Source organism: Schistocerca americana, chromosome 2 (genome assembly GCF_021461395.2).
Source record: "Schistocerca americana isolate TAMUIC-IGC-003095 chromosome 2, iqSchAmer2.1, whole genome shotgun sequence".
NCBI lineage: Eukaryota > Metazoa > Arthropoda > Insecta > Orthoptera > Acrididae > Schistocerca > Schistocerca americana.
The window spans coordinates 751,548,964-751,570,889 of record NC_060120.1 but is presented as its reverse complement, the minus strand read 5'-3'; the positions used below and the strand labels follow the sequence as shown (position 1 = coordinate 751,570,889).

The window sequence follows — 21,926 nt, the reverse complement described above, 5'->3', positions numbered from 1 at the left end:
GGAGGGACGTAGATCTAGTGCCAAGCGGGAGCCTTATGTACCACAATACCTTGTCTGCTGCAGGACTGATGGTGACTCCTTTCTTACGACGAAGCCTCTGTTTTTTGTGGAACACCTGGAGGATAAGTTTGGGGAGGTGGCGGGGTTGTCTAAAATGAGGAATGGGTCCATCCACAAGACGTCTTCCCCAGCCCAGTCACGAGCATTGCTCTTGTGTGATAATCTGGGTGATGTCCTTGTTACCGTCACTCCCCACAGTAGCTTAAATATGGTCCAGGGGATTATTTACCATCGTGACCTCTTGTTACAATCCGATGACGAGCTGAGAGCCGACTTAGAACGACGTGGAGTGCATTTTGTCCGTCGTGTACATCGAGGACCCAAGACTAACAGGGTGGCCACCGGTGCCTTTATCTTGGCCTTCGAGGGTGATGTCTTGCCCGAGAAGGTCAAGGTAATGGTTTACCGTTGTGACGTCAAGCCCTACGTCCCTCCCTCGATGCAGTGCTTCCAGTGCTGGAAGTTTGGGCACATGTCCTCCCGTTGCCCATCCAGCGCCACATGTCGAGATTGCGGACGCCCCTCTCATCCCGATTCTCCATGTGCGCCTCCGCCTGTATGTGTCAACTGGGGGTAGCACCATTCTCCATGCTCGCCGGATTGCCCTGTTCTTCATAAGGAGCGGAAGATAATGGAATTTAAGACCCTGGACCGGCTTACTTATCGAGAGGCAAAACTGAAATTTGAAAGGTTGTATCCTGCTTCCCTTCGAACATCTTATGCTGCAGCCACGTCATCGTCGCCCTCGCGAGCGGCGGTTGTCGCCTCCTCTGTGCCGCCTTCAGTGGGCCCTCAGGGCCGTGCCTCTCTGTCTGCCCCCCTCATGTCTGGGGGCACGCCTTCCTCTGTTGCCCCCTTAGCCGTTGGGGGCAAACCCTCTTCTGTCACTCCCCCCACGCTTACTTCGGGAGTGACGTCTGCTCAAAAACCGGGGGGCTCGATCCCTCCCCCTCCTTCTCCACCGGCGTTGCCTCTGCCGGTTCCTCTCTCGCGGAAGGGGTCCCTCGGGGCTCTCCCTTCCTCCGTTTCTTCTCCTACCCAGCCGGATGTCAGCCAGTGGCTGAAGGTTCCACCACCTGCTGGTCGTAGGGCTTCTGCGTCGTCGTCAGCCTCCGACGCTCCTTCAGAGAAGCTCTCCCAGCCCTCTCACCCTAAGGGCAGATGCGAGAAGAAGGAACGGAATGTGTCCAAGAAGAAGGACGTTCCGGCGGTTTCAGTGCCGCCTGCTGTACATAGTCCTGGCTCCGGGGATGAGGTGGAGATCCTCGCCTCTGCCGCGGATCTCGCCCTCACGGAACCCTCGGGGGCCTTTCCTATGGCCTCAGCTGACTCTCCCCCGGTGGCAGCAGTTGGCTCTGAGGCGCCGTCTGCCTCTTAGTCACCTTCACGCCCTCCCAGTCCCTTACTGCTTCCATTCTCCAGTGGAATGGCGGCGGTTATTTCCGCCACCTGCCTGTGCTCCGGATGCTTCTGAGTGCTTCCCCTGTTCTCTGCATTGCTCTGCAGGAAACTTGCCCCGTGCTGCCTGTCAACGAGCATCAGGTGGGGTTTGCCTCTTTGTTCACCACTCTGTCTGTAGCTCGCCAGTACACCTTCTGACACCTTTAGAGGCAGTCGCTGTCAGGGTTGAGCTCTCACCAGCTATTACTGTTTGCTCTGTTTACATTCCTCCGGATGGGGAGCTCCCCCGACATGTCTTGGCTGCGCTGCTGGCTCAGCTCCCACCACCATTGCTGCTTCTGGGCGATTTCAATGCCCACAACCCTCTATGGGGTGGGACTGTCTCCAATGACCGCGGTCGTGCCGTGGAGCATGTGTTGGCTCAGCTCGACCTTAGCCTCTTGAACACCGGTGGCCCCACGCATTTCAGTGTGGCCCATGGCTCGTTCTCGGCCATCGATCTCTCTCTTTGCAGCCCCGGACTTGTCCCATCCCTCCACTGGAGGGTGCATCCTGACCTGTGTGGTAGTGACCATTTTCCCATCTATTTGTCACTGCCCCAGTGTCATTCTTCTGGGCGCCTGCCCCGCTGGGCTCTCCACAGGGCTGACTGGCCGGCTTTTACTTCCGCTGCAACCATTGAGTCTCCCCCACAGGGTGACATTGACGAGGTGGTCCGTGTCTTAACCACGTCAATCATTTCGGCGGCCGAGGCTGCCATCCCCCGCTCTTCTGGACTCCCTCGGAGGAAGGCTGTCCCCTGGTGGTCGCCGGAGATTGCTGAGGCTATTCGTGACCGTAGGCGGGCTCTCCAGTGTCATAGGCGGCACCCGTCTCTAGAGACCCTCATCGCCTTTAAGAGGCTCCGTGCCTTGGCCCGTCGCCTTATCGCATGGCGTAAGCAGGAGTGCTGGGAGAGGTATGTCTCATCCTTGGGCTCCCGTGTCTCCCCCTCGCTCGTGTGGTCCCGGATCCGGCGGATTTATGGATACCAGACCCCTATGGGTGTCCCTGGGATCTCCTTGGACGGCGCTGTCTGCATGGACACTGCCGCCATTGCTGAACACCTTGCTGCGCACTTTGCTCAGAGCTCTGCCACTGCCACTTATCCCCCCGCCTTTCGCTCTCTAAAGGAGCGAGCCGAGCAGACGCCGTTATCATTCCACACGCGTCATTCTGAAAAATACAATGCTCCTTTCAGTGAGAGAGAACTCCTCGCTGCCCTCGCCGACTGCCCTGATACGGCACCAGGACCAGACTGCATCCACGCACAGATGCTGAAGCATCTCTCCCGGGACTGCCAGAGACACATCCTCACCATCTTTAACCGCATTTGGAGCGAGGGCGTGTTCCCGTCGCAATGGCGAGAGGGTCTTATTGTCCCCATCTTGAAGCCCAGTGCGGACCCACTGGCGGTGGACAGCTATCGTCCCATTACCCTCATCAACGTTTTGTGCAAATTGCTCGAACATATGGTGGGGCGGCGTTTGTGTTGGGTCCTTGAGTCGCGCGGTCTCCTCGCTCCATCCCAGGGTGGCTTCCGTCGGGGCCGGTCTGGTGCGGCTGGAATCTGCTATCCGTATGGCCTTTGCCCGACGTCAGCATCTCGTTGCTGTATTTTTTGATCTGCGGAAGGCGTATGACACCACATGGAGGCATCACATCCTTGCTACATTGCATGAGTGGGGTCTTCGTGGTCAGCTCCCGGCTTTCCTTCAAACCTTTTTATTGCGCCGCTCTTTCCGGGTGCAAGTGGGTGCCGCCTCTAGTTCATCTTACATACAGGAAAATGGGGTCCCGCAGGGCTCGGTGTGGAGCGTCTCCTTGTTTCTAGTGGCCATTAATGGTCTGGCTGCAGCCGTGAGGTTGTCCGTGTCTCCTTCTTTGTATGCCAACGACTTCTGCATCTCCTTTAGCTCCACGACTACGGGAGTCGCCGAACGCAGGCTGCAAGTCGCCGTTCGCAAGGCAGCATCATGGGCTCTGACTCATGGTTTACAGTTCTCTGCAGCCAAGACTCGAGTTATGCACTTCTGCAGGTGTCGGACGGTCCACCCTCATCCTGAACTTTCTCTCGACGGCCACCTGCTTGAAGTGGTGGACACTTGCCGCTTCTTGGGACTCGTCTTTGATGCCCGGCTCACATGGGTTCCTCATATTACTCAGCTGAAGCAAAAGTGCTGGCGGCACCTCAACGCCCTCCGCTGCCTGAGCCACACCTCTTGGGGTGCGGATCGCTGCACGCTGTTGAGATTATACAGAGCCCTTGTGCAGTCGAGGCTTGATTATGGGAGCCTGGCCTATGGGTCTGCATCACCCTCAGTGTTGAAGTTGTTAGACACCATACACCACTGTGGGGTTCGGCTTGCCACTGGCGCTTTTCGTATGAGCCCTGTGGATAGTCTACTGGTGGAGGCCGGGATTCCCCCACTGGGGATTCGCCGCCATCGACTGCTCGCTGACTATGCTGTCCACGTGCATTGCTCGCTGGGCCATCCCAATCGTCGCCTGCTATTCCCTGCCATGGTCCTCCATCTGCCCGAACGGTGACCTAGGTCTGGGCTTTCCATAGCTGTCCGCGTCCAGTCCCTGCTGTCGGAACTGGGGTCCTTCCCTCTTCTGCCTCCCTTCCGGGTCCGTGCACCTACGCCTCCCTGGTGTTTGCCCCAGCCGTCCGTCCGTCTGGACTTGGCACAGTGACCCAAGGACTCGGTTCCGCCTGTGGCCCTCCGTCGCCGTTTTCTTGCGCTCCTCGCCTCATTTTCGGGCTGTGAGACTGTCTTCACTGATGGTTCCCTGGTTGATGGTCGCACTGGCTACGCTTTTGCTCACGCTGCCCATGTTGAACAGCGCTCCTTGCCGGCTGGCTGCAGTATTTTTACTGCAGAGCTGGTGGCCATATTGCGCGCTCTTGAGCATATGCGTTCCTGCTCAGGTACGTCCATCGTCATCTGCAGTGACTCCCTGAGCAGCCTCCAGGCCATCGACCGCTGCTATACCTCTTCTCCTCTGGTGTCCTCTATTCAGGAGTCTGTTTCCGCCATTACCCGCTCTGGTCGTTCGGTGGTCTTTATTTGGACGCCAGGTCACATTGGCATCCCGGAGAACGGACGTGTCGACAGGCTGGCCAAAGGGGCGATCGAAGCCCCAGCTTTGGAAATCGGCCTCACGGCTCGCGATCAGCAGCTGGTGTTGCGCCGTAAGGTGCTTGGGATGTGGACTGCTGAGTGGCGTGGCATGACATCCCCGAATAAACTGCGGGCTGTCAAGGAAACGACCGATGTGTGGCGCTCCTCCCTGCGGGCTTCTCGCAGGGACTCTGTAATCCTGTGTCGGCTCCGCATCGGCCATACCTACCTGACGCACGGCCATCTTTTGCGTCAGGAGGATCCGCCCCTGTGTCGGTGTGGGTTCCAGCTGACGGTCGCCCACATTTTGCTGGAGTGTCCCCGACTGCGCACCTTCCGGCAGTCTTTTAATCTCCCGGGCACTTTGCCTTTGGTTTTATGTGACGATGCCTCCATGGCTGACAACGTTTTAAATTTTATCTGTGACAGTCCTTTTTATGGTTCAATTTAGGGCGGTCCTGCACCTTTCCCTTTCTGTGTCTTTTGTCCTCACGTCCCTCAATATTTGTTGCTGTTTTGGTGTGTCGTCGGATGGTTGACTCTTTCCCTTTTTTTTGTTCTTGTGGTCAGTCAACCAGTCTCCGGCCATCTTATTTTCTTCTGTTCCTTTCTGTCTGGTGTTCCTCTGTACTCTTCTTGTCTGTAGTGTTTGTTGCTGCATTTGTGTTCTTTTAGTGCCTGGGGGGCGTCTCCTCCCCCCTTTGGTTTTTACCTGCTTCGCCGATTTTCGGCTCGCCTGTTTTTGGAATGGGGGACTGATGACCTTCGCTGTTTAGTCCCCCTTAAACATCCCAACAACCACCACCACCACCACCACCACCACCACCACCACAAAAGAAATTTGGGAGTATGAACCCACTTACCAGTACGACGTTGCACTCCCACGGCCCTGGATACGTGCACTGATTCAGCTGGGAAGGGTGTCATAAAACTGTTGTCACCTCTCCAGAGGCAAGCAAGCCCACATCTGTTGCAGCTAGTCCTTGATATCATGAATGCTGACATCAGAGCTGGACCCACACACATTCTGTCGGAGAAAGATATGGAGATCTTGCTGGTCATGGTAATACCTCAGCACCATGCAGACGGTTCATAGAGACACATGCTGTGTCCGGACAAGCATTGTCTTGAAAAATGGCACTACAATACTATTCTAAGAATGTGAACACTTGAGGACACAGGATGTCCGTGATGTGCTGTTGTGCTGTCACATTTTCCTTGATCCCTACCAGCTGACTTGAAGCATACCTGATGCTCCCCACACCATGACATCAGTAGTAACGCTGCTGTGCCTCACCAAACCATTAGGAGGGTGAGGCATCTCCTCAGGTTGCTGTCGTACTTGCCAGTGACCGTAATCCTTGGTAGTGCAGAACTCTGATTAAGTGCTAAACACAATGTAATGCTATTCATATGCAGTCCTTGCTTCCTGATCAGAACACCACTCTAGACACAGCTGTTTGTCTGACATTAATGGGAGCCTATGCGTGGCACAGTAATTCCCTAGTCCCGCTGCTGCTGCTGCTGCTGCTGTTGCTGGTCTCCAGCCAGTGGTGTGGGACGATACAGAATGTTGCTGGTACTCAACTCCTTGTTCTCAGATGGCAGGCACAGACGTGAAGGGGGTTACGGTGTAGTTGCTGTACAATGTGGTCATCCTCAATTGTGATAGTTAACCAGAACTTTGATATCGCGTATGCCTGTCCTCGTATTCTGATGCAGTCCAACATCAAGCCACTGTTGCATCTGAATCCCCCCCCCCCGTACCCCCCAAAAAAAATCTGGATAATGCACAATTCAACCAGCCAGACAACTGAAGACTCATAATGAGACCCATTTCAAACACTCTCAGGTGCTAATAATAATGCCTCACATGAGTATATAGCATCTCTGTGCCCTTCACTGTGATTGCTCATCTGACACTGTTCACGCCCCTTATACACACTATCAGTCCTGGCACTGTATTAAACACAGACAACACTTAAGCATTTTGGTGGCTGTTTACCTGTCACAGAGAACTCCAACTATAATCATTTATAAATCTTCCAGTGGTATGTGCATGCACAACATTACATTGATGTCTAACCATGTCTTCTGAGTGCTTCACTTGTTTTAGTCAGGCTATGTATTTTCAAAGCAAACTGGACTGCTACTGAATTGAGGCATTGCATTGAGAGCAAAGATTATTGATCTTCTTATAACTTAGATTATAAAATGCAAAAAGTCGTGAATAGGTTCAATGATCATGGTGCACTTTTGCAATAAAAGAACTGTCTATATAGTGCTTAATTATCCCCATCAATGTTTTGAAGAATAGTCATCATCAGATTCAAGAAAGAAAGAAAGAAATAATTACTACATAATATACATCAATTTTTGTATTGAATCTTGTAATTTACATGTGTCAGGTTGTGGTTATTGCTTTCTTCTCTAATCTGATGATGGCAGTCTGTTGAAACATGTAATTTACAATGGACAAATAAGGTGTGGTGTAGACCATGTGTTGTATCTCATTAAAAAAAACTTTATTGGTACTGTTTTTAGAGATATTACTGAAGATTAATTTTCAAACTGCAACTTCTGTGTGAAGCAAAAAAGTGGAACATGATGGAGAATATTCATATTTAAAAAAAAAAAAAAAATGTTGGTTTTGCTGTCATGTAGGATGCCAATTTATTTTGAATGCATGCAACAGTGCATTGCAACACCTGACATTCTACAGTTTAGAGAAATCTCACTGTGGCATATATGGTAGCTGGTCTTTGTATAATTAGTTTTTTTCATGGGAATAGCAGACCCTTTCAGCAAACATAAATTGCTTATGTAACATAATCCTCAAGATTTTTCTAGGTATAGTTGACTGATGATTTGTTTTTGGGTTGCTGATAGAGCACACAATATTTCAATGTCACATCTAGTGTGCTTAAATTGTTTGAAGCTGTAATATGATGTGTACCTGCTGCTGGACTCCAGCCAGATTGAGAGGTATTATTTGTGTTGTGCCACTATTTGTAGCCAAATTGATTCCTTACCCTTGCTACTCCCTTTGACACAGATGTTGTTTTCCTGCAGCTATGAGAGCCCTTTGAGAAAGAAACATGATAGGGCTAGAGGAAAAATGTTGTCAGTTTGTTCCCCTGTAAAGTAAAGTTATTAATTGGGCATCAGCAGTTAATTTTGTTAATATTGAGTAGTAAATAAGTGTACTTCCTGTTTCAGTTGATACAACAAAAATGTCATTTTTCCAGTCGTATTGTTTATAAATAGTGAAAAGTTTGTAAGAAGGGAAAATCTTGCATGTAAGCTTCAATTTATTAACAATAAATGTGAAACAAACTTTGTCTGGATTTAATTGTTTAACTCTCATTTCATTCAAAATAATTTTTTAAGTTTTCATTTCATCTAAAAGACCAAGTATCAGAATACGTGATGTTTACTTATGAGAAATAAAATGTTTGATTTTGATTAAGTTGTGAGGAAATTCGGTGTTATAAGTTGTGACCAGTTGGCCTAATTTGTTTATACAGGGGCCATCAGATGATAGAGGTTTACCTTTGCTTTTAAATAGGATTGACTTCTAATTACATAGTAAGTGCAGTTTTTAATCACTGTACAGGGCAATTTCATTGGTTCAGTAAATCGTAATATGAGGTGAATGGAGGAAGCCTGTGACAGATCACCAATGAGTACAATTACATAATCTTGGAGTTAAACAAGAACATTCTGTACCACCCATCAACTTTGACCAATAGGTGTAATATCAAGCCCTGACATGCTACACAGACACGGTTTCAAAATGTCAACCAAATAACATTACACGTTGCAATGGTGGAAAAATATAAACATCAAATGCAGAACACAAATGTACAAAAAGTCATAATGTGATACCAAAACACACAGTGAAAACAAAACTAACAAAAGACAGAATCAATAACATGAGTTGAACTAACAGGTTACCTTCCATTGTGAAAGTGGGTGCACTCAGCGACTGTTATTCAAAGAACTGTGACTGACGTCCGAACAATAAGGAACTAACATGCATCAAGATTAGAAAATGTTCCATTGATAATGGCTAGGCACTAGCCGAAATCTGGATTTGCATAATAAAACCTACAACAAAAAAGAAGAAGAAGAAGAAGAAAGAAAGAGAAGGAAAAAAGATAGCCAATTGCTGCGCTCTATAATTTATTGACCTATATACACCCACCATTGATGGGCACATAAATGATTAAGAGTTGCAGTTCACTGTGACAGGTACAAAAGCCACCAAAGTAGATTAGTTTTGTTCATGTTTAATGCTGTTACCAGGCATGATAGGGCGTATATAAGGGAAGTGAACAGTATCAGATGGGCGTATATAAGGGAAGTGAACAGTATCAGATGTTTATTTATCACTTTTAAGGATGTGTAGATGCTTTGTACTTGAGTGAGAGAGTGTTATAAGGTGGCTCAGAGCTTAAAAAAGGCCTTGTTGTCGGTCTACATGTGACCAGCTGCTAGACTCTTGCAATAACCAGATTTCTGGGCATTTGGAAGTGACAGTGGCCCTTTGTTGGACTTCATGGGTACATGAGGACAAATATAGATGCTGTCAAGGTTCCAGTTAACAACATCCTTCCACCACAATGGAGGGTCACCATATTGTGTATCAAGCACATCATGACCCTTTCACATCTGCCTCTGTCTTTGAGAAATGGTAATGGACTTTCAGGAACATTCTGTATCTTTCTCTACCATTAGTTGGAGAGTATCAGTAGCACTTCTAAGGATGCACAGGGCGCATCCTATTGTGCTCAGCAATTAATTGCTGTTCTGCACTACCCCAGATGACCACCATCAGTGGGTATGGTTGCAACACGGGGGGGGAGGGGGGGGGGATACCATTCTTCCAATGTTTCGGAGAGACACAATGGTGTTACTCCTGGCGTTATGCTGTAGGGAGCTGACGGGTATGACTTCAGGTCACGGCCGATAGTGACTGAGGGAACTCTGACTACACAATGATATCTCATGGACATCCTGCATGCTCAAGTGATAACTCCCATGAGACAGTATCATGGTACCATTTTTCAACTGTACCATACTTGTCGAAGCATGACATGTGCCTTTATGAATGGACTCGATGATGATCCCCACATTTGTCCCTGATAGAACATTTGTGGGACCGGCTTGCATGTCAACTCCATTCCAGTGTCAGTATCCAGGATATCAAGGATCATTTACAGCAGTTGTAGGCCAGCTTGCATTAGTAGCATTCCCAATCGAATCGGTGCATGCATCCAGCCCAGTGGGGGTGTAACATCGTACTGATAATAGGGCTAATACTGCACAGTTCATTGTAAATTTGACTCGATTTTGTAATCACCAAAATAATAATGCATGCACCCTCTACCTGAGAAGTTTCTGTCTGTCCTTTGCATTTCATAAGTACTAAACAGTCTGTCCTAATCTTGATGGAACTTAAAAATCACAATTGTTGCAGTATGATTACAGCAGCCTCTCAAGAGTAGCCACATAGAGTGAAGTGTAACTGTATTTCATGATTGGTTTGAAGTTTGAAAAACCTATGAAGCTGCAATAAATATTGAAGCCATTATCACACCCAGTTAAATAACGCCGAAAAAACTGAAATCGGGGAATTATACTGGGACATATTTTCACAATATTGATTAAGTGATGACTATGCATCTGTTCAATGCAGAGAAAAAAAAATAGTTTTCTGGGTAGTCAATGTTACTTCAGGCACCTGTAAAGAGCATCAAATAAAGTGAAGTGGGTGAGAAGTTAGTTGGGTATAAGTAGGCTACTTCAGGGATTTGTGAACATGGTAAAGAGCCATGCATGTCTTGTTCATCCTGTCCAACAAGGGGTGCAAGGCTGATGTGACAGAGCAAAAAGGAGGGATTGCCTCTAAGCATACAAAAATTAATTCTGTTAGAAAAGTGATGGATGTTGCAAGTATTACTACATACAGTAGCACAGGCTTCGTAAGACTAACAGACATCCCCATTCACAAGAAATGCCATTGAAAGGTAATAGCCAGCAACTTATGTTCTACAACACACCATGAGATCTGGCTGTCATGTGTATTTCCGGATGTGCATGCTGGATGGGGCTCCGCGCATGCCGAGAGGGCTGTTGTAACAACCGCAGCAGTCATCTGGCCTGTGTTGTGTTAGTGCGTGAGTGTAAACCTGAGTCCAAATGTCAATTTTTGCGCATGCACCAATAGTTCCCTGCATTCCGCTATAGTCGCTGTGATTTGTTCTTGTGACACACAGTGCTTTCATTCCTGGTTTTGTTACGTTTGTATGTTAGTTATTCTATTTTTCTTACCTCTATTCTTGTATGGGTTCCTATGTACAATATACCAAGTAACACAAGCAAACAATGAGCTTACTAAGTGCAGTTGATCTGTTCCCATGTTCCTAGTCTCATGAGCCTGGTATTTAGTGTTAATCCTCCTGAGCTCTGTATTTAACATTCTGCAGTCAGATAAAATTCTGTGGTGTTGAAGATAATACAGTGTATGTGTTATTCCTGTAGCAGTCATAATAGAATCTCGAGAACAGATTCTCATACACAGTGGTCAAGGATTGATATAGACATTTCAAGGGTAAAGCTGTGGACTACACTCAACAAGCAATGCCACAGCTACGTACATACATGCAAATCACAATTACTCAGTTCTCTGCCAAGGAAATAAAAATTCCCTCCATCAAAAGCAATAACTCCCATGGCATTCATTATAATCAAGTAAATGAATACAGTGAATACAGTTCTCTCTCTCTCTCTCTCCACTCACTCACTCACTCACTCACACACACACACACACACACACACACACACACACACACACACACACACACAAAATGCTGTTAGTCACATGTGCAATATACCACAGGCTGAAATATATTATTGTCAGACCCTTTTAAAAGATATGTTTTAAGGCAGATATTAATAATTGCTGATGAGTCTATGTGCTTCCTTCTTGGTGATACTGAAAAATATTGAGCATGGAAAGAATAACAGTATACTTATCCCAAAATGAGATACTTACTCCCAATGTTTGTTTCAGAATGATCTCTGCATAGAAAATACCAGTTTTCAGTTTATGAACTGAATGGCAAAAATATTGCCAACTGGTATTTTATGTGACATGCCAAAAGCATTTAATTGGGTGGTAGCTGGTAACAGGTTTTCATCCTATCTAATTAAAAGAATATAAAGTGAAACTTTGGTCAGGAACACAAGGAATGCACACAATGAACATCTTCATTATAGCAAATGGTTACTACAGGTGTACCACAGGGATTGATATTGGGTCCACACTTGTTCTTGTTATATATATAAATGAATAGCTGTTGTATGCCAGAACAGCTGGACTAGTTCTCTTTGCAGCTGATACTAATATTATAGTTAAGCCTAATGCAGAATGGAAATTACTTTTGAAATAATAACTAGTTCACTACTAATGTTCTGTCACTGATCCTAGGTAAAACATGATATATGTACTTCTGTTCTGCCCAAGGCCTGAACACCTCATTAGAAATAATGCATTAAGGCAAATCAGTGATGAAACAGTTTATTCTTAATTCTTAGGTGTTTATATTGATAAGAACCTGAAATTGAAATCACTTGTCTAAGCTCACAGCTTTTGTATTATGAATAATTTTAGATTTGTGGAATAAAAATGTCAAAAAGTTGACTTGACCAAATCAACCAATCAACCACAAATGTCATATGGAATCATATTCTGGGCGAACACTGTATTGAGGAATGAAAGTTCTTGCTGCACAGAAGCATGTAGTAAAGATAACAAATGCTGTCCGCTTCAGATTCTCTTGTAGATATCTCTTTAAACAGTTCGGCATACTGAAAGCAGCCTCACAGTACGACAACTCCCTTATGAAATTTGTTGTCGAGAATTGGTCACAGTTTGGAAGCAACATTAATGAATATAATACTAGAAAGGGAAATAACGTGCATTATCCGTTGCCAAACCCTTATGTTTGTGTGGTACAGAAAGGAGTGTAAGATATTTAGCCACAAAAAGCTTTGACCATGTACACAGTAATATGGAGAATCTGAGAGGTAATAAAATGAACTTCAAAAAGAAACTAAAATTGCTGTAACTCACCAAACGAAAGCATTGGTATGTTGATAGAGACAATAAAAAACTCTCAAACACACACACAAATTTCAAGCTTTCGCAACCCGAGGTTGCTTCATCAGGAAAGAGGGAAGGAGAGGGAAAGACGAAAGGATGTGGGTTTTAAGGGAGAGGGTAAGGAGTCATTCCAATCCCGGGAGCGGAAGACTTACCTTACACACACACACACACACACACACACACACACACAGATATATGTGTGGAAAAAATCTTTCTGACTAGGTTTGACAGAATTCAGGATGGAACTACTCTTTTTGCTACTGTGCATGCTCTGAATGGTCTTTAACTATCCTTTTCCCATAACAGCATGCTCTACTATTTTCCATCTTGGTTTGGTGCCGTGATAGATAACTGAAAAAATAATAATGAAAAACCAGGCTGTAGGAATAAGGAAAAGATGGTAAGATTTTTACTTGTAATTCATGCCATAAAATATGTGATGTTCATCTTGGTTGGCTCTGTTGAAGCACCTCTCAAATGCAAAAGTGAAAAGTTGATTCTTGGAATATATTACATTGATTCTTACATACAAAAATTTCAAGTGCATTTACTTCCAATGTAAAATTACTTTCACTTCATATTTTCAGGTGCTGACCTTTCTCTGATTGTGCAATACATTATTTTCATATGCCTTCATTATTCTTCACATGAGGGACAGAAACATCAAAATGAATGTGTCTAAAGGTACAAATTTAGAATTGTGCTTGTCATTTTCATTGCTGCATAGTTGCTGCATTACTTGTTGAAGAAGTCTGTGTTTGCAAATAGCGCTTTTTTTGTAGCACACACACACGTTTGTTACTACTATTATATCAATTGCAAACAGTTCGTTCAGTGTGATCCTTTGTCATCTTTGTATGTTTGGTAGTTTCTGCTGTCTTAATGGGAGCATTTAAAGACTATGACAAGTCCGTATGGTTTTTAATGGTTCCTATTTACTTTTTTTCCTATGTTGTCAATTTGGTCCTGAGCTGGAGTACTTCATCCTTTGTGAGATGACGTCATTTAACACTTCGCATTTTATGTACACTCATTTAGTTTCACATGAGTTATTTGTGCTTTGTAAAAATATTGCATTGAACAGCTTTCATCAACAAATTTTGTTTACTGTCGGATGAGAGTAGCCCACCTTGTCTGGGCAGGGAGAGGGGGGTGGGGTGAGGGGTCAGGTTGTCTGGCTGCCATGCACATGACCCAGCAGCATTTCCCAGTAATTCTAGGGATTTTTTTCCTTGGGTGGGAGCTCTGAAACAGCATGCACACGGACTTGTGAGACCAATTAGAAGCTACTTTAATGAGAAGTAGTGGCTCCAAGGTATGGAGAACGATGTGCTGACTCCATGCTCCTCCATACTACATCCAAATGACGGCATATGCCAGAGGATGACAGGGCCGCCAGTCAGCATCAGCTTGTTTACAGAATTCCTGTTTGCTACATGCTAGAATGCACTCATGAAGATAAGTTTTGATTGATTATTACTCTTAGTACTAATAAAGCGAGACACTGGGAACACTTGAACATTCTCCAATCACAGCAAATTTTTGTGCATTTAGTGGCTACATAGAATTGGTTTTGTTCTAAGTAGTTACTATTCACTAACAATGTCCTCATTTCTTGTTATTTGTGTGCGACTTCTACTGACTTTAAAACATAAAAAATAAAAAAAGTGGAAATGCTTACACCTAGGATAATGTGTAATGTGTTATGTGTTGTCTTTTCCAAATCTGAAATTTTTCTCTCGGGGAATGTTGAAACAGACCAATAGATGAATGTGTGTCAGTTTATATTTTGAGCTAGTATTAGCTTTTCTGTTTTGCTTACTGTGTTTAAATTTTGTGAATTGCAGTCAGCGTGCCACAGATCGTAGTCAGCAATTGGTAACTTCCAATATGCATTAAAGCTACACAGAGTGGTTGTAAAAATACTAAACTACACAATGGACAGTAACAACCTGAAAATTTATCTCATTGTGTTTGAATTCTTGGTATCATCTAGGTAGATTGTCGCCTCCCCAATCAGTTAACTCCACTAATGACATGTACAGTTATCATTCATCGATACCTAGTTTTTTAACATGAATGACACTATAATTATCCAAGAGCATTGCATTTTCTGTATGCTTGCACCCATTACATTGGCATGATGACGTATCACTCCTTTGTAAATGTTTTTCTTGATTATACATTTCCTGAAACTTGTCGTGGGTATGTGTTCATATCTATAAAACAATAAACTCAAACATTTGGTTGAATACTACTTCAATTTTGTTTTCGTTTAATGTCCATCTTTTCAGTTAGTTTGCATTTTACCATTACTTCCTAATGTACTGATAATCATTTCTGAACACTGACTTTGTTTAAAATAGGTCACAACCTGAATAAAGCTGACTCCTAAGTTATGATTTTGGGGCTAGTGACCTTTGTGGCATGAGGCAAGTCATTTTAAGTTTCAGTATACAATCGACTGCTGAATTGCGTAGCCAGTCCATTTGACATACTATCATCTATTAATGTGAAGTTGTTGGGAGTTTAATGAAGGCTAGGGATTGTTCTGTCTGTCATTTGCATTTCATAAGTACTAAACAGTCTGTTCTAAAACTTGATGGTAAGTTAACAATCACAGTTGCTGCTGTATAATTACAGCAGCCTCTCAAGAATAGCCACATAGAGCTAAGTGAAACTGAATTTCATGATGGGTTTGAATTCTGAAAAACCTATGAAGCTGCAATAAGCATTGAAACCATTATCACACCCAGTTAAATAACACCGAAAAAACTGAAATTCAGGAAATTATACTGGGACATATTTTCACAATATTGATTAAGTGATGACTAAGCATATGTTCAATGCAGAGAAAAAATATAGTTTTCTGGGTAGTCAGTATTACTTCAGGCACCTGTAAATGGCATGAAACAGAGTGAAATGGGTGAGAAGTTAGTTGGGTAATGTAGGCTAGTTCAGGGATTTGTAGACATGGTAAAGAGCTGTGCATGTCTCTTTCATCATGTGCAACAAGGGGTCAAGGCTGATGTGTCAGAGCAACAAGGAGGGATTTCCTCTAAGCCTGCCAAAATTAATTCTGTTAAAAAAAGTGGTGGATGTTGCAAGTATTACTACATACTGTTGTACTGGCTTGCTAAGAGTAAGAGGCATCCCCATTCATGAGAAATGCCATTGAAAGGTAATAGTAATATTTCTGGACAGGTGGCACAAGTTTCTGATTGTGGCTGAAGATTACTTGACTACGAGGCACAAACTGCTGCAGTACTTCACAGCTGGTTGTTACTGACCCATTTCCAAGGGAACATGAACAAATGTGATTTGCTTCATGATTGTTTGGAAGAAAGTTGCCCACAAAGCAGCATTTCTCATTTCTGTCTATGAAGTTATCAACTTACAATAGGCTGTGAATGAACAAAAATAAACCTTAACTGGTTAGAAATGTATCTGGTCATGTGAATAATATTGCTGCCTATGTGTGAATGGTGTGTGATTTTGTGTTAATTGTAAGCCTCAGGCTGTGCATGTTGAAAGAGGCTCTTGGCTAAAATGACAGGTTCATTAATTCAGAATGGACACATTTCACTCCTGGACAGCTTCATTTTTAGTTTTCTATTATGTTAATAAGGACCATGATATTATGAGCCCTGTCATCCAACTTGACAATTCTCTTGACTGAGCTGAGCATGTACAGCTTTTCATGACAAAAATTAATTAACAGTGACACAGATGGATTGCCCTCAAAGTCCCTGAATTTAGACACGAAAGCAATTGTATGGAATCGTCTGAAAAAAAGGCAGAAATCTGGAATGACATCCATATGTCCAACACGAGATGGCAGTTGTTGGAAATAAGTTTTTGCTATATCCAGAAAATGGTACAGAAAATTACTATTGCCACAAAACTTGTGCAACTCTTTCAGTCTGTTAAGATAAAAGTAAACTTATTTTTGGTTATAATATTTGCACAACATTAAATTTAAAAGAGAAAAAAATGTAGACAGTATTAGCATGATTTTTAAATAAAATTTAGTAATTCATCTCAGTATTGCAGAATTCTAGACTTAAATTCTGCATAACATTTTACTTGTACTTAATGACCACACTGTGAAATGAATGCTAAAAACATGTGGGAATCCACTACTAAATAACCTGACACTTACTTTTATGCAGAATTTTATTTCATATGACACAAAAAGGCTGAGCCACTTTGGTAACAAATTACAGGTAATATATCCTTACTATGTATGCTACAACTGCTTTTCTCCTGATAACATCCTATGTTGCTGCACCTTGGTACTGTCAGTGATTCATGATCCTTATTTTGTCTTTTTTTCCCGCAGCACACTTACTAAGTGGCACTCTTTTATTCTTTTCTTACTGCCTTCTGTAGAATAATTCGTGGCAGGTTCATGTATTGGGATTGTGCAGTGGTGGATGTGATAAAAATTAACTGTGATAGTCATAATCGTTAGCCTTCTTGGGTTAATTTTCTAAGGATTGTGGTTGTAAGATGCTTTCATGTAGCTTTATTTGTTTGTCATCTGTGACTCGTGCAAGCATTTAATAATTTTCCATTTTGATCTCACTTGCTAACTTTTCAGCTTTCAGTTTCATATGAAATACTTGTGTACATTTTATTCAAAACCAAGTAACTTCACTTATTCCCTTTAACTTGTATTAAGAAAAAATAATGTGGCAGATCTCACTCAGTTTGTCTCACGAACCATCCACAATCTTGCACAGATACTTCATGCACGATTTGATTACAGATGGTGCCTTATGTAGGGAAGGCTGTGAAATTCACAACCACAATATTAGACATAAAAACAATTTCCATATAGTCTATGTATTATTGCAATATATTTCATTGGGTCTAGTAAATCGTACATGTACGGTATAACACATTAAATATAGGGCACTGTCTGGGGTCCAGAATAAAATTAATATTCTGGTATAAAAGTCTGTATCAAGTTGCCAGCAGACAGCAATGGAAATCCCCAGATCTAAAAGTAATTTTTATAAAAATTGGTGTGCTTAATTTGGCACTAGACTTGATTTTTTGTTAGTATACTATACAGAAATTGCCCGCAGTGGCTGCTTCTGCCTGTTAACTCATTCCACATCTCTTAATGCTGCCCTTCAAGATAAAATTTACTTGTGAGAGTGAGTGAACGTATGAATAAACTGTGCATCATCAAGCCCAATGCACTGCAGTGCTGATTGTGATAGTTTGTAGTTATATATGAAGTAAAACTATCAACAATATGAAAACATAAAAAAAATCTGCTCACCAAGCGGTAATGGGACACACAAATATAAAAGGTATTACGTATGCAAGAATTCGGAGCCAGTGGTTCCTTCTTCTTCCAGACGGGTTGAAGGGGAAGGAAGAGGGGTGAAGGAAAAGAACTGGCGAGGTTTATCACTAATCCTTTTCCTTCACCTCTCTTCCATCCCTTCTGACGGAGGTAGGAGCCACTGGTTGCGAAATCTTGCATGCATAATACCTTTTATATGTGTTTCCTCCTGCCACTGCTAAGTGAGTAGATTTTTTTTATCTATTCAATTACACTGTATTTTCAAGAATAGCTAATTTTTGTTAACAATATGAAAAGGGTAGATTGCTTTTCACCATACAGAGCAGCTGTTGACTCACATACCAAATACCAGACTGTTAAAGTTGTAGCCTTGGGACACACACACACACACACACACACACACACACACACACACACACACACACACACACACGACTTCTGACTGTGGCTGTTTGCGCCTGACTGTGGGCTACACATGCAACTGTAATGAACAGCAGTTCGGAATGGGTTGGTGGGGGTAAGGAGGCAGAATGGGTTGTGGAGGGGAGGAAAAGCGGGGTGTGGATGGGGGAGGATGCTGTTCTGGGAGTGAGCAGGGATGTGGTGGCGTCAGGATAGGGCTGCTAGTGCGGAGTTGGGAGGCTGTACTAGGGGAGGGAGAATGGGAGAGGGTAGAGGAGAGATGTAGAGAAGGGGAAAAAAACTATAGTGTGTGCATTGGAGGAGTAAAAGGCGTGTGTATTACTGGAGTGGGAACAGGGAAGAAGCTGGAGAACAGGGGCTAGTGAAGGTTGAGGTGGGAGGGGGCAGGGGGATAAGAGAATGTTAGATGTGTTGTAGGGAGAGGTCTTACTTGCACAGTTCAGGATGAATAGTATTGTTAGGAAGGATCTAGATAGCACAGGCTGTTAAGCAGTCACTGAAGTGAACCACATAGTGTTGGGCAGCAAGTTCAGAAACTGAATGGTCCAGAGGGACCTAAACCATTGCTAGTCCTGATCCTCCAACCTCTGCCCTACTTCCACTACAGCACAATACACCTATTCCACCAATGTACCTACTAGTCTTATACCCTTCTCTATGTATCTCATCTCCCCTTCCCCAACACAGCCTTCTGACTCTGCACCTAGCAGCCCTGTCCTTTCCCCATGTCCTTGCTTGCTACCATGACAGCACATCTTCCCCCACCTCTATCTTGCAGGATTTCTAGTTGGTGTGATGAATAGCTGCTTGCTGTAAATTTAGTTTATATAAGTTGATGTGGATGAGTAGAAAAACAATCCTGTAACATTTGCATAATAGTGTGCTGCTTGGCACAGTAACATCAATTAAATATCTGGGCATGACATTGCAAAGCGATATGAAATGGAATGAATATGTCAGTTAGGTAGTAGGGAAAGAAAATGTTCCACTTCATTTTATGGGAATTTTGGGAAAGTCTAGCTCATTTTATTGTTAGGAATCATATGGAGGATACAGATAGTCATTTTTCCCTTGTTCTGTTTGCGAGTGGTACAGGAAAGGAAATGAAGAGAGATGGTAGTGCTCCTGTGTGAGAAGAGTGTCGCCACAAGTCAAGGCATAAGAGTCCAGCACTCTACCTGACACCGGCTCTAGACATTGGGCACTGTGGGGTGTTATACTCAAAGATGTTGTAGGATGCACAGCATGACATTAGCACGTGGGAGGAGATGACTGCCAGCTCCCACAGTTTAAAGCCCAGCTTGAAGAGGTCTCTTGTGGATTATGGGGACCATTTTCCCTCCCATTTCAACATGACCGATGTAAAAAACACTTTTTTGGCACCAGGATGCAAGTTGAGGATGGCATGCTGGATGGATGGTGTGTTGTACTGCGTCGCCTTCTCATTGTGGCATCAGTCAAGCCGAAGGTGGTGACAGACTATCTGGATATTGACTGTGTGGGCTTGGCTGCCTTTGACTACGACAGTGTCTGGCTTGTGGAGTCCTGTTATATAAAGGTGGGTCTCCACTGAGACATCGAAGCCTCTTTGCGTCAGTCCACGTGTGAGATATAGGGTATGTGGCACCATACAGTGGCATGTGTGTAGATGCATGTGTACCCTGATTTCCCTACCTCCCCCTCCCCATGCTGCTTCTCTGCTCCTACCACCAACCGCAGACTGCTGTTCACGTCAGATGTGTGCGCTGCTTGCAGTCAGGCTTGAGTGGCTGTAGGCGTAGCCATGCGTGTGCGTGCGCATGTGTGTGTGAGCGCGTGCGCATGTGTGCGTGAATGTGTGCACGTGCTTCTGTTTCTGAAAAAAGACTTCTTTGTTTGAAAGCTAAAAGTTTATCAGTCTTTACATTGTGTGTGTCTGTGACTCAATGCCTCCTCTGTGTGATGAGTAGAATCTATCCTTTTCATATTGTTGTTGTTCCATCCTGGAGTTTCCATTGCTTGATTAACTATCAATCCGAGATGTCAAGCTTCAGTAGTATAATACTTCTATCATTAGCTTTTGGTAAAAATATTTGACTAAAGTTCGCTGAGTTCCATCCTGGAGCTGTGAATGTGAGTAGTATAGAACAAATGTGGGGATATGAAATGGCATGATCACATAGGCTCTGTCTTGGGTAAACCATGTAGCAGACTTTGGTTCATTGGTAGGATACAGGAAAACTCAAACATCCTACAAAGCAGAAACATTACTAAAATATGTGGGATACATACCATATGTGACTCACAGGAAATATTGACTGTATTCATAAAAGGGCAGCACAAATGATAACATGTTTATTTGACTCATAGGAGAACATCATGGAAATGGTGAAACACCTGCACTGGCAGACACTTGAAAATAGATATCAGCTATCCTGAAAAAGCAGAGTCCCAAACTAGCGTTCAGTGAGGAATTGAAGAATATACTGCAGCACTCTACATACTGCTCCCACAGTGACTCTGTGTTCAAAATTATAGAAATTACAGTGCGCACAAAACCATTTAACTAGTCATTCTCCCTGTGATCTACACATGAATAGTTCAAGATAAACCCTAATAAATGTTACAGTAGAGAGTACCGTCTGCCATGCAGTCTACATCTACATACATACATATGTACATACATACTCCACAAGCCACCAATACAATACATGTTGGAGGGTGCCCTGTATCATTACTAGTAATTTCCTTCTCTCTTCCACTTGCAAATAGAGGGAGGCAAAAATGACTGTCTCTATGCCTCTGTATGAGCCTTAATTTCTTGTCTCTTATCTTTTGTGGTCTTTAAGTGAATTGTATGTTGGTGGCAGTAGAGTTGCTCTGCAGTCTGCTTCAAATGCGGTTCTCTAATTTTCTCAATAATGTTTCTTGAAAAGAACATTGTCTTCCCTCCAGGGAAGTTCCTGAAGCATCTCTGTAATATGTGTTCGTTGTTTGAACCTACTGGTAACAAATTTAGCAGCCCACCTCTGAATTGCTTCAATATCTTTCTTTAATCCAATCTGGTGTGGGTCCGAAACACTCGAGCAGTATTCAAGAACTGGTCACACTAGTGTCCTATATACTGTCTCTTTCACAGATGAATCACACTTCCCCAAAATTCTCCCAATAAACCAAAGTCAACCATTCTCCTTCCCTACCATAATCCTCATGTTCTTGTAACATAACACTCTGATTTTTAAAGGTCATGATTGTGTCAAACAGGACACTACTATTGCTGTATACAAACATTTTAGGTATGTTTTTCCTACTTGTCTACATTAACTTAAATTTTTCTACATTTACAACTAGCTCCCATTCATCACACCAACTAGAAATTTTGTCTAAGACATTGTGTATTCTC

General features: G+C 43.7%; 1 protein-coding gene across 5 annotated transcripts in view; it reads left to right on the top strand.

Annotated features, from left to right (window-relative positions):
* LOC124594964 (endonuclease/exonuclease/phosphatase family domain-containing protein 1-like) overlaps positions 1–21,926 on the top strand; it is a 125,597-nt gene that overhangs the window by 28,835 nt on the left and 74,836 nt on the right. The gene's annotated exons all lie outside the window — the stretch shown is intronic.